This window comes from Sceloporus occidentalis, unplaced genomic scaffold (genome assembly GCF_023333645.1).
Source record: "Sceloporus occidentalis isolate IW3139 unplaced genomic scaffold, rSceOcc1.0.p SCAF_29, whole genome shotgun sequence".
NCBI lineage: Eukaryota > Metazoa > Chordata > Lepidosauria > Squamata > Phrynosomatidae > Sceloporus > Sceloporus occidentalis.
This window is the reverse complement of record NW_028317009.1, coordinates 6,940,141-6,954,307: the sequence shown is the minus strand read 5'-3', so window position 1 is coordinate 6,954,307 and position 14,167 is coordinate 6,940,141. Positions and strand designations below refer to the sequence as shown.

The 14,167-nt window shown below is 47.5% G+C and overlaps 1 pseudogene; it reads left to right on the top strand.

The window, feature by feature from the left end:
- The first annotated feature begins 3,099 nt into the window (after positions 1-3,099).
- On the top strand, positions 3,100-8,378 carry LOC149299237 (alanine--tRNA ligase, cytoplasmic-like; annotated as a pseudogene).
- The last annotated feature ends 5,789 nt before the right edge of the window (positions 8,379-14,167 follow it).

The window sequence follows — 14,167 nt, the reverse complement described above, 5'->3', positions numbered from 1 at the left end:
CCAGCCAACAGGATAAATGCTTTAGAACCCAACATATACCCTTTTGCTGCCATCAACATCTTAGCTTCCAAAGAAGATCCACAGCACCCATAGGGTTTGTCTGCATCATTCACACAGTCTCACCAGCCAACAGGATAAATGCTTCAGAACAATAGGAACCCTTTAGAACCCTACAGCTGCCATCGACAACTTAGCTTCCAAAGAAGATCCGCAGCAGCCGTAGGGTTTGTCTATTTTTCTTTGTACATCATCACAACCCCAGCGGCCAACAGGTTCCATCACACTGGCTCTTGCTCTGTACCATTAAGATCACACAAGCTGATGAACGGTTCTCCTGGGCAATTTTTTTGTTTTTGGAGTGGGTTTCTGACTTTGCACATCTGAGGGCATCTCTGAAACCGAAGCAGTATTTCTGTAACTCATTATATGAATCTTACACAATTGCCAACAGATTGCGGGAGAAATAGGAGTTCATTTATAACGTGCGCGGTGCTTATTCTCTTTGTGACGGAGAGAACATAAAAAAAATAATCTTAACTATTAGACTATGCAAATAGAACAGGGAAGCCGTAGCCAAAAATATGCTGGTATCCCAGGGTATCGTTGCTACAAAGTGACTTTTATTACTACGGGGACAAATTAATGTAAACTTTACGCCATTAATACTACTCAGAGAGAAGGCGCAGAGCATACACCGTGAGGCTCTGTACTTCATGCAGAAGGCTAATGCACATAAAAAATCCCCATATATTCAAGTGAACTGAGGAATGAGATGGTAGGGGGCTAAAATAATCCAAAATTACATTTAAAGTGCCAGGGAACCATTAAGGAGGAATTGATGATTACGGGTGGAGAAAGGGGGCCCCCTGGACCTATAGGAAAGGGGGATCATGACTGCTGGCCCATGCATGGTGGTTTAGTAAGCTTCCTTTCATTGGTGGGTAGCTGCAACAATGTTGCAGCTATCAGGGTTTATAGGAAGGTGAAGAGGTGACTCTTACCTCTTTTTCCTGTACCAACAGCAGCTTCCAGACGTTCCCCTCCCGCCCGCCCCCTTTTTGGTCATGTATAATTGTGTTGTATTATGTGTATTGCTTTGTTTTTTCTTTCCTGTTTGTTTTCTTCATTGTCACAGCAGCGGTCTGGGTCCCCTGGGCAGCGCGGTAATTTCAGGCAACCTGGATCATTTGCCCATAGCGGGCTTGGGGAGGCGAGTCCTGCGGGCGGCTCATGGCACCCGCAGGGCTGGGACTCTTGGTACAATCGGTGGTAATTTAACTGCCTGTTGGGCCTAGCGCTCAGCAGCTGGCAGGTTGTTTTCAGGTGTAATGTTTGTTTCCGCTGGCCTGGGGAATGGTTTAATAAAAGCTGTGGCCAAATGCCCTATCCCACTCAATGGTGTCTAGTATCATTATTTCTGGGGTTTGGGTGGGGTATTTGGTTCTTCTTGTTTGTTCACCTTGCTATGGGTTTAAGCAGTCATGGGTTTGTCGCGTTTAAATGCGAGTAGGTCGCTAATCTATTATGGTGAGGGCAGCAGGGAAGCAGGCCTTGAGCTGGAGCATCATTGGAGTATGATCCATGAAGTAAGCAGGCGCGTTCCACTGCTGCCAAGTACATAGTTTGTTGTTTAATGGCTCTCCTAAAGTCAATAGAAACGGCTCTCATAGACAGTTTACTATCGAGCAGGGAGAAGAGCATCAGAGACAATCATCAACGCATGGATGGCCTGTAGCTTAATTTAGGACCCTCTTGGATACCCCCGTCTTCCCGTCAGTTATTTATGCGACATACTATCTTGTTACATTTGGGAAAGGGATGTGAAATGTTACTCTAAATACTTTCAGAGATGGACCAGCTCAGGCTCACATACAGCAAATACTGAAACCAAGAGAAATGGATCTCGGATTCATCTGCTATAGAATCACATGCAAGCGCAATCTCCAAAAATCCCCACCTTCTGGCGCAATCACCAAGGAGCGCAATCACCAAGGAGCGCCACCTTCCAGCGTAATCAACAAGAAGCGCCACCTTTCAGCAGAATCACCAAGTGCCACCTTCCAGTGCAATCACCAAGAAGCGCCACCTTCCAGCGCAATCACCAAGAAGCGCCACCTTCCAGCGTAATCACCAAGAGGCGCCACCTTCCAGTGCAATCACCAAGAAGCACCACCTTTCAGCGCAATCACCAAGAAGGGCCAATCGCAGACAGCAATGTCACAAATTCACCCAAACAAGAAAAGGAAAACCCTAACTTTGTATCTACAGACATCCCAATTATAGAGGTTAATACAGTGCGTGAAATTTAACATGCACGTCAAAGGCGTTCTGCTACCCAGAACATGAGGCTTGGAACGTAGAATGACTATGTAGCTCTTATCTGTCTCTATCATCTGCAATTATTTTTTGGGCTGGCCTCATAAAGATGATGTCATCAATCGCACTTAAAGATATGTATGCAAAAACCATTACCCATAAATAAGGATCCCTGCTGTGTGTATTCTGCGGCTAACGTCTAACAAGATAACAATCGGTAACGTCCTCTGCAATGACACATAAGGGTTTCCAAAACTAGTAACTTGATTGTATTAAACATGAGCCAGGATCGACCGGCCACATATGGATCCACCGGCAATGTGCACCACAGAACGTTCACAACTCTTTGAATCCATCCCAGATTCCAGACCATGCGGAACACCACGTGGTACGGAAGAGAGGGACACTGGGTGCTGAGCTAACCAGGCGCCCATTCTATTCCACTCTGCTTCAGATGGGGGGAAAAGCCGAAGGGAATGCCACCCAACACCTGAACCTCCTTTCCCAGAGCGACCTATCAGTTCTCAAACACCATCCAGTCCCAGGCTGAGCTCTCTCGGCGTAGGCGCAGCGGGGCCGCGCGTAGGCACACCGGGGCAGCGGGTCCATGGGCAGCAGGTTGGCGCACCGGGGCAGCGGGTCCATGGGCAGCAGGTTGGCACACAGGGGCAGCGGGTACACGGGCAGGCGCGCAATGGCAGCGGGTCTGCGGGCAGGGGCAGCAGGTCCGCGGGGAGGCGCGCAGGGGCAGCGGGTCGGCGCGCATTTATGTGCACCGGACGCATGGCCCTGGGTATGCGCACATATGTGAACCAGAAGCACGGCACCGGGTACGCGCACAGATCCACTGCACGCTCCATGGCACGTGTAAGCTTCCTGGCACAGGGGATATGCTTGTTAAGTGACACCGGGTACACATAAGGTATACGCACGTTCCATCGCTCAGGCACGGCACCGGGATGTCCCTGGGTCCATGGCACTGAAACATGGCACGTTCCATGGCACCGGGCACATATAGGATATACGCCTGTTCCGAGGCATGTATGTGCCCTGGATACACGGCACCGGGTATGCCAACACATGTGTGCACAGGATACACGGCACCGGGTACGCGCATGGGCCTACCAAGTATACACAGGGTATACGTGCGTTTCATGTCACCGGATGCACGCACGTTCCACGGCAGAAGGATTCCCACGGGGAATACACGCCACCGGGTACGCATCCCTTCTCTTTACGGCGGGGGCAAGAAGGCACCAAGGCCAGCGTGTCTATAAGACTGCGCATGGGCATGTGATCCTCCGCTTATAATAGCCATCAAAAGGACTTAATGCCTTGGGTTACAAGACAAATAAGGGTAGGTAAACCTCCCACCCGCTCCCTAAAATGTCTTGGACCAGGACCCTCATTACTCAGTCATGGGCCGGCCCTTTCCATCACTTTACCTGTGACCCCTTGTACGCTCCCAGTTTTTCCTCCCCGGTCCCTTTCCCTCCAATTACTCAATCAATTTATCAACATTCCAAAGTGGATTTCTTGCATCCAGTATTGGCGCATTATTATACAAATCTGCAGATACAAAGTTATAATATAAAGAAACAGATCTGCAGATATAAAGTTATAATATAAAGACACAGATATAAAGTTATAATATAAAGAGCCAAATCCAGTGAAAGTAACGCGTGGCCGAGCCAACTCCCCACAGCCATTAATATCACATTTGTTGCACGAAGTCAGAATTATCCGGGCGATTAAACACGGAACGTCCAGAACACGGCAGAGAACCGAGGTGCATCTAGGGGCGTGCGGGAGGCTTTAAATAACACATAGCAAACAAAAATGGCAGACGGCATTATTATTATTATTTATATACATAATATATACAACGTATCAGCACCAAGAGCTTTACACACACGAGAGGGTAACCGGCACGCCGCGGCCCAGCGAGCGAATCAAACCCCAGAACATGGACATAAACTCTGCACAAAGAGTAAACGGCGCTACAATATTAACCCTCTGTGTGCCACAGCGGCGTGCAGCCCATCGCAAGGCAAACACAATCGTATTGTTAAAGACATAGTAGCGAGCAGCAAACATCTCAGATGCTACATCACAACAGCATAAAACACAGGGTTTAACCCTTTCGGCCCAGTTTGTATTTAAAAAAAAGAAAACAATGTATTGATAAATAAAACCACATGCTTGTCTTATAAACAAGCCACTCACCGGCCCTCCGTGTCCTTACTGTAACAGTTCAGCCGGAGTCCAAACAATCCCTCCATGGGGTAGATTTCGGTGTAATAATCCAGACCCCAGAGCTCCTCCGATCTGCAACCAATATTATATTCCAGGGCCTTGGCCTGCTGCTTGATTGATCAGATAATTCCCCAATTCACCCCAAACAGGCTTTTCTGGGGGGCAGAAAATTCACAGCAGCCCACCACAAACACTTGTGGGGTCTTTTGGGTTTCCATTTCTTAATAGAAAGAGTGGATTAAGAGGCAACATCAAAGCAGCTCTTTGGAAATCACTGAACAGCCCAGCAGTCCTGACCCAGGTGGATCAATCAGGGCCGCCCTCTACCTGCAACATCCACCTCCATTCCTACCAGGAGATCCTGACAGCCTGCGGGGGGCAGACCTTGCAGTAACAATACGTGAATAAACCGTGATATTCATCGGAGGACAGCTACAGGAGCTGTAACAGGGCACCTACCGCATGGAGAGGGGCAATAATAATCATTATTATATGAACGATGTATAACGGGGCAATATCTGCACTTTATGCTATAAGATTGGATTATAGCATGTGCTATATAAGGTTTCAGACATGACGTCTGTTCATCCTCACCCCAGCCTCAGGGGGCACCGGAAAATTAATGGGGTTCATTGTCAACCAACATATTCAATGATGCAACATAAAGATGCAAAAGGAATAATATAAAGACCCAGATATGCAGATATAAAGAGCCAAATCCTTATCACATTTGTTGCACGAAGTCAGAATTATCCGGGCAATTAAACACGGAACGTCCAGAACACGGCAGAGAACCGAGGGGCATCTAGGGGCGTGCGGGAGGCTTTAAATAACACATAGCAAACAAAAATGGCAGACGGCATTATTACTATTATTATTATTACTTATATACACAATATATACAACGTATCAGCACCAAGAACTTGGAACGATCAGCTTTACACACACGAGAGGGTAACCGGCACTCCGCGGCCCAGCGAGCGAATCAAACCCCAGAACATGGACATAAACTCTGCACAAAGAGTAAACAGCGCTACACTATTAACCCTCTCTGTGCCACAGCGGCGTGCGGCCCATCGCAAGGCAAACACAATGGTATTGTTAAAGACATATAAGCGAGCGGCAAACATCTCAGATGCTACATCACAACAGCATAAAACACAGGGTTTAATCCTTTCGGCCCAGTTTGTATTTTTTTTTAAAAAACTACCCGTATTTTCTCGATTATGAGACGAGGTTTTTTCCAGAGAAAATGCTCTGAAAAACACCCCTCATCTTAAAATCGGGGTCGTCTTATAATCAGACCTCAAATAGGTCTGACTATGAGACTAAGATCCAGAACCCCCGCAGCGATGCAGGGGACCTGGATCCTCCTGTGTTATGCCCCCCCAACTTACTGGTGCTTCTGAGTCCCCGGTGCTTAGTCCGGGCAGCGTGTAGAGCTCTATGCGATTTGCGTAGACAACTTCCGCTGCAGCGGAATATAGTGGCATATAGTGGATGACATTGGGTAATACACATTTTTTCTTGACCAGGGAAACCTTAAACATTTTAATGGAATTATTAACCTGATTTTTTTTATATTTGCATGCGTGTACATTGTTTATGGGGTTAATTATAATGGTATAGATCTGATTTAAATCTCTTAAGGGATCTCTCTCTCTTCGGAGGCCAACACCAGTCATACAACCTCTAAAAATGCACTAAACTTTCTAAATATTACCGGATTATTTTAGAGGGGCCGATAAGTGAAGGTTTTGTCATAAATAAAACATATGTACAAATGTATCAATGTTAAACATTTCTGCAATATACAAAGTGGAAAGGAGACGGTTCTTTTGGGGGCTGCTTTGTTTATGTGAAAAAATATTGATATTACAAATATTTATTTCACAAAAGCCCCAGTGGGTTTCTTATGAACAAAGAGCGCCCCGACCATGCAAGCAGTGAGACTGTGAACCGTCTAAACCCGTATTCCAGATAGCTTTATTCTACAGTTTGGAGAATGTGGGAAAAATAATTATATTTGTCAGAAACGGAGAAATTCCATTGAATGCAGTGGGTTTTGCAGAAGTCCGCACGTTGCTGAATGCTTTTTGTTTCTGTGTTTTAAGTGTCGGGTTAACGCTGACAGCCCTCTGTCCTTCTTCTAATCGAGGCGCCGTCCTGTGATGAGCAATCACACAGCCACCCACATTCTGAACTTTGCTCCGCGCTCCGTCCTCGGGGAGGCCGATCAGAGGGGCTCCTTAGTTGCCCCCGACAGACTAAGATTTGACTTCACAGCTAAGGGTGCGATGAGCACCCAGGAGATCCGCAAAACGGAGGAGATAGCAAACCAGTTAATTCAGGAGAACAAGGTGAGCACACGGCCCTCTCCGGCCCTGGCCTGCGAGCCCATCTACCCTTTGCGGTCACTGATCGGTGTGTTTGCGTGCAGGTTGTGTACTCCTTGGACTGCCCGCTTGCCGAGGCCAAAGCTATCCAGGGCCTGCGTGCCGTGTTTGACGAGACGTATCCTGACCCTGTACGCGTCGTGTCGGTGGGAATCCCTGTGGAGACTCTGATTGCCGACCCTTCTGGTCCTGCCGGTTCTGTGACATCGGTGGAGTTCTGCGGAGGAACGTGAGTAACGGCCCTGAGCCCCCGATATATATTTATATTACTCCTATACCGAGCGTAGCGAGCCGGTACCTCTCGGCTACCGCTGCCCTTAAACCTTTTGTGGTGCTGTCACTCTCCAGACACCTGCAGAACTCCGGCCACGCCGGTACGTTTGTCATCGTCACAGAAGAGGCCATTGCCAAAGGGATCCGTAGGATTGTGGCTGTCACAGGTGCCGAGGTGGTAAAGGTGAGTATTTCGGGAGCGTGACGGTAAGACGCACACGCTACAGGAGCCCCGCTACGATCGCTCTGGGAATGGCTACCCGCTAACCCCGATCCTGTATCGCAGGCTGTGCGCAAACAGGAGGCTCTGAAGGCTGCGCTCTCCACATTGGAGGGCAAAGTGAAGCAGCAGACTTCCCCCAGATAGAAATAGCAGATCTCAGCGAGGTACGGGCGCGGGGAATGTACCGGTGATGGGCCGGTGTGTGCTCTGATTAACGGGGGGCTTCTTCACTGCTGCTCTTCTTTCAGACTCTGGCCACAGCCGTCATCTCTCAGTGGCAAAAGGATGAGCTCAGAGAGCAGCTAAAAACCTTGAAGAAAGCCATGGACGATCTGGACCGTGCCAGCAAAGCCGATATATAGAAACGGTTAAGTGGGGGGGCCGTGATGTCTCGGAATTTTCTGGTTATATATATATATATATATATAGGGTTTACGCTGCGGCTTTTGTTTTTATTACACATACGCGGTAAATTCACAGACCTAATAATAATAATATTTTTTGTGCTTGTGTTTGATTTTGTCAGGTTTTGGAAAAGACCAAACAGCTGATTGAAAACAACCCCAACCAGCCTCTGCTTGTCCTAGAGATGGAGAGTGGAGCTTCTGCCAAGGTACTGCGCAGACACGAGCCACCGCGGGGCTGCCTGATTGGAAGGGTCACCCCGAGCGTGGCTGCAGCACCAGTCTCCAGAGCTGCCTCCCAGCACTTTGCATGTCGGGTTTCATCTCCAAGACGTCTTCTGATCGATCGCTCTTCTTTTTGTTTTTTTTAAACAGGCTGTGAACGAATCCCTGAAACTCCTGAAGTCTCAGTCGCCAAACACTGCAGCCATTATCTTTACTGTAGAGAACGATGCCAGGAAGATTACGTGTTTGTGTCAGGTGCCTCAGGTCATAGGCTCATCTCTTTGAATTCTCATCTCTTTTCTGAGTTCTACTATTAGGCATTTATTAGACTTATGGGCTTGCCAAGCAGCGAGCTTTCTGGGGCTTCTGTAACGTGCGTTGTGTCGATTTGCATGACTGGAGGAGGGCCTACCTGGCAGCCCCCCTTTTTCCCCTCCTCCCATAACCACAATAAAGACATACACCAAATGTAATTTTAACAAATTGACTTTATTTATTTAACAATGTCAATAAAAGTCAGATATGGATTAATATGTCCACGGTGCAATCCAACTTGCATCTCCGCACCGTGACACTAACACAATTAATGTGTCAAGGGTTAAGTACCATTAACCCTTTGTAAACTTTACACCAATGTGTTGGGCGCTTAACGAACGCCCCTTTTAACAATTAACTAAACACCATCAAACTGAAACAGTAACCAGTGAAACCGTCAATGAATAAACACCATCTGGCATAGGCGTGTAAACCATATACCCGCTGTGACTGACGGCGTCCCTTGCCCGTCAGCCCGTGGCACCAATAGGAATCGCAAGGGCCCTTAGCCCAAGGAGTGTCTTGCACTTAAGCCCGAAGGCTTGTGCACCACGAGCCAACCACCCCTAAAGGTGAGTAGCTCTAGCACCATGCCAGCATAAAACCTACACCATAGAAACAAACACAAAAAAAAAGGGAGGGTGGGAGGGAATATTTTCAGGCAAACGGCAGTAAGGAATAATGCCCTACCCTGTAGGGAGCCAAATTTATAGCCCATATCATGGGGGGGGGGCACCAGGGGGCTGCTGACCAACCCCGAGTGACCCCCTAATCTGCAGATTTACATATAGCTGGGCAATTAGTAACTTTATACAGTTCAAAAGGTGAAAGTGGAGGAGGAGAGGAAGGGCAGCCCAGGCCCCCCCAGTCATGGGCCCCTGCGTCCATTTCTCTCCCTCCAGGGCTGTGCTGGAAGCGGCAGATAAGGGTCTTGTCACGGATCTGGCTAGTCCGACCGACTACCTCCGCTGTCTTGTGCTCCCTTAGCCTGGGACAAGACACTTTCCCCGGTTCCCCAGTCACTCGCCGAGACTCAGTGTAGGGTAAAACCAAACGAAGACTGATTTATTTCTCACACACAGGACTGGATATATCCAGCAAAACACACATTAACATAAAAAAAGATATTGGGACACAAACCGTCCCCTTAATCTGCCTCCCAGAGATGACAGGGGCAGTAACGGGATTAACAATACAATAGGGGGGGGAGACTGATTTATACAACATTACACTGACAGAATGGTGGTCACTCCCTGGTGGCAGATCCTGGCTGTCTGCTGGAGATAATCCCCTCAGCCAGTGATGAGATGATACTGCTGGGGGTAGCCACAGAAGTCTTTACAAACCCAGGGCCCATAGTCAATAGGGAGGAGGCTGGCACTCAGGCTTCTCCAGTGGTCCCAGTGATGGAGGCTTCCGTCACAGGTCTAAAGGCCAGCGAATGGGTGCAGCAGGTATGTGAATTGATGGATGGAAAAGGAGGAGGGAAGGACACGTCTGCGCAGGCCACGGGAAAGAATGTAGGCTGTCTCTCTGAGGTGCTGAGGCTGGCTGAAGACTTTGCTGAACTTTAACTGTCTATGAAGAACTGAATGTCAGATACTCATCTCCACATCAACCCCACTCACCACCTCCAGTAATATACAGCAGGAGTTCTGTCCAGCAGTGAAGGGGTTGATTCCGTGGATCTCTTGTTTCACGCATGGTAGTCAAATGCTGCTTTGGCAGACCAGCTTCTTCCAATACATGGAGTGTGACTACTTCCACTGGTTTACACCAGATTACACGCGTCTCTAGAAATGTGACGGATACATTGAGCCGAATCCATCCCTCCTATTGGGACATTGCAAAAATCAGCCCCATCCCCGCTCGAACCCGGCTCCCTCTGTTAAAATCTGTACCGCCGTCGCTGTTCGGGCTCAGTGGTAACATTCTAAGTATTGTATGTTGTAGAAAATCATTCATGTAAAATAAAAATCATGCAATGTCACGGTGTCTTCTGTGTTACTGAGTGCATGTTCACGTGGGACTCCTTAATAAAGAGGTACTCTGAGAATCTGAGTAACGGCAGGGGCGATCCTGAGCTTAACTCTGCTACCTCTGCATCCAGCTGCAGGAAACCTCGCTAGAGAAGTGACCTTTCTCCATGGCAGGTAATATGGGCAGGGCTCTCCACCAAATGTATGGGTTTGTCTCAGTCTGTCATTTCTAGTCTTGTCAGACCCCTTGAATATATGCATTGTAAGAATCGCTGCATACAGTGTTTGCGCTATATAAATACAAGATGATAATAATAATATAAACCGACATCAGGACCCTTCATGTCACCTGCAGTGGCGTTTATTGCATTTGTTGCAGATGCATTTCATTAACCAGCAGCTTCTCTCTGTGCAATGATTATCCATCCCCACTACAGGGCAGCAATGAACCTATGATATGTATACATATACATATACATATATACATATGAACCTATATACATATATGGAGTCTGATTTACCCCGTGATGTTATTGTTTCCATATTCAGTATGCTGCATGAAGAACACACTCACTATTTCATTTACCCTCCTCAGGAGCTCTCACACTCTGCGTCCCTCCTCAGGAGCTCTCACACCCTGCGTCCCTCCTCAGGCGTCCCCTCTCGCCAGCACTCTTCGGCCCCTCAAGCTCACACTCAACATTCCTTCTCGCTCACACTCTACATCCCCTCTTGCCCACAGGGTGCATTTTCAAACTCTGTCTACTCTTGCCCACACTCTGTGCCCCCTCACATTTTGCGCCACCTCACACACTGCGCTCAATCTGTTTCCCACCTCTCGCGCGCACACACACTGTGCGTCCCCTCTCTCTCACGCGCGCACAGACACTCACTCTGCGTCCTCTCTCTCTCGCGCGCACACACGCACTCTGCATCTCCACACTCTGCATCCCCTCTCGCCTGTACTCTGCATCTCCACACTCTGCATCCCCTCTCGCCTGCACTCTGCATCTCCACACTCATTTTCCACCGAACCTGGATTTACCCCAACAGGGAGCAGCTGGACACCGGCAGGAACAGCTGCTAAATATCACACTATTTCCATTATCTGAATTTTGATGGATTTCATCCCGTTTTGGGATATATAACACGACGGCTTATGAGACGGCATCTGATATACCCTGAAACCACGGCAACGCCGAGCACGCTATTTAGCGGAGATTTTAGTGTGTTTGAAGATTGCCAATATTTACATCTAGTAACACTATCCGGATAATCTGGAAATGTCGTGTCTTTATTAATTGTCGTTACTAGTACAGGCCATTTTTGGCTTCATTATTACTGAGTAAGCGTTTGGTGAGTACACGTGGTGATGTCATTTTGATGAGTGTGACATGTTTCTACGCTGTGATGTAATGCTTGTGCTGCATGTCGGTATGAGTTGGAGCCATAAGCCAGCGAGTTCTAGCCGATACTCAATGAATAATAGCCGGATTATGGGATCTTTTCATGTTGAGAAGGTAAATGCACGTTTTCACAATAAATTCTCTCTCTCCGTTACCTTCCGCCGTGATGTAATTTATCGGCTGGATTTTGGGGTGATTTAAAAATTTCGGATCAGAGATAAAATGTGGAATCTCTCTTTGTGTTGATATTGTGGCTGTGCTCCTATGAAGTGGAAATGCCCCACAATCTGCATATGTGATACAATATTAATCCCCCATTCATATCCCTAACAGTGGTGGTGACCCTTTGCCTCCTCTGCTGGTCGCCCCATTTTGGGTTGATAGCGGGAGACACACGGAGGGGACGTGGTACGGCACCTCACTCACAAGTTTCTCCAACAAGCCGGCCCCTCACTCACGAGTTTCTCCAATAAGCAGGCCCCTCACTCACGAGTTTCTCCAATAAGCAGGCCCCTCACTCACGAGTTTCTCCAATAAGCCGGCCCCTCACTCACGAGTTTCTCCAAGAAGTCGGACCCTCACTCACGAGTCTCTTCAATAAGCCGGACCCTCACTCACGAGTTTCTCCAATAAGCAGGCCCCTCACTCACGAGTTTCTCCAATAAGCAGGCCCCTCACTCACGAGTTTCTCCAATAAGCCGGCCCCTCACTCACGAGTTTCTCCAATAAACTGGCCCCTCACTCACGAGTCTCTTCAGTAAGCAGGCCCCTCACTCACGAGTTTCTTCAATAAGCAGGCCCCTCACTCACAAGTTTCTCCAATAAGCAGGCCCCTCACTCACAAGTTTCTCCAATACGCAGGCCCCTCACTCACAAGTTTCTCCAATAAGCCGACCCCTCACTCACGAGTTTCTCCAATAAGCAGGACCCTCACTCACGAGTTTCTCCAATACGCAGGCCCCTCACTCACGAGTTTCTCCAATAAGTAGGCCTGTGAGACCTCCTTAAGTCCAGAAGGTTTCTTATGATGTTGTTCCGATCAGAGTATATCATGGAGTTCTGCTTTTGAGGTCCCTGCATTGCCCCTAAATCAGACTCTGTTTCAAGAACACACCCCTCTGATCACATGACCGATTATATGACACCATCCCCAAGAATTGGGTCCCATCTTTGATGTGCCAATAAGTTATGGTGGGGTAAAGGTGATGGAAACCCCTCCACTTAAGAGAGGAATGGAATTCCTATAACTCGGGGTCCTTTTCTGTTAGGCCACGAAACACCGGAAGTTTGTCTTCTGCAGTCACAGGGTGAGAACACCAGCACATCCCTCAGTATAGTTACAAGGAAGAAACATCTGCAAGACAATTCCCTGAGCAGAGAGGTCATGTATAAGATTGTGGCTGACGGTGACAGAGGCTTGCGATCTTGGTCTGTAGCTGGATTTATTTTCTATTGCTGGTGTCATTCAATTGAATGAAAGGAACTGTAGCCCGTCTGGTCAAGAAGAACTTGAGAGGTCATAAAAATAAGACAATTGTAATGATTCAGCTATAATAAAATGCAGTACGAGTAATCAGGACGTTGATACATTACACAAAGTGCTACATCCCTAATACATTCCAGCATCTATTATTATTATTATTACTATTATTATTTTTATTAATCATATTATTACTATTAGTATTGTTATATTTTATGATTATTATTATTAGTATTGCTATTATTATTATTGTTATTAATAATATTATTACTATTGTTATCGATACAATAATTTCTTTGAAAAAATGTTGCATCATTGAATATGTTGGTTGACAATGAACCCCATTAATTTTCCGGTGCCCCCTGAGGCTGGGGTGAGGATGAACAGACGCCATGTCTGAAACCTTATATAGCACATGCTATAATCCAATCTTATAGCATAAAGTGCAGATATTGCCCCGTTATACATCGTTCACATAATAATGATTATTATTGCCCCTCTCCATGCTGTAGGTGCCCTGTTACAGCTCCTGTAGCTGTCCTCCGATGAATATCACGGTTTATTCACATATTGTTACTGCGAGGTCTGCCCCCCGCAGGCTGTCAGGATCTCCTGGTAGGAATGGAGGTGGATCTTGCAGGTAGAGGGCGGCCCTGATTGATCCACCTGGGTCAGGACTGCTGGGCTGTTCAGTGATTTCCAAAGAGCTGCTTTGATGTTGCCTCTTAATTCACTCTTTCTATTGAGAAATGGAAACCCAAAAGACCCCACAAGTTTGCGTGGGGGGCTGCTGTCAATTTTCTGCCCCCCAGAAAAGCCTGTTTGGGGTGAATTGGGGAATTATCTGCTCAATCAAGCAGCAGGCCAAGGCCCTGGAATATAATATTGGTTGCA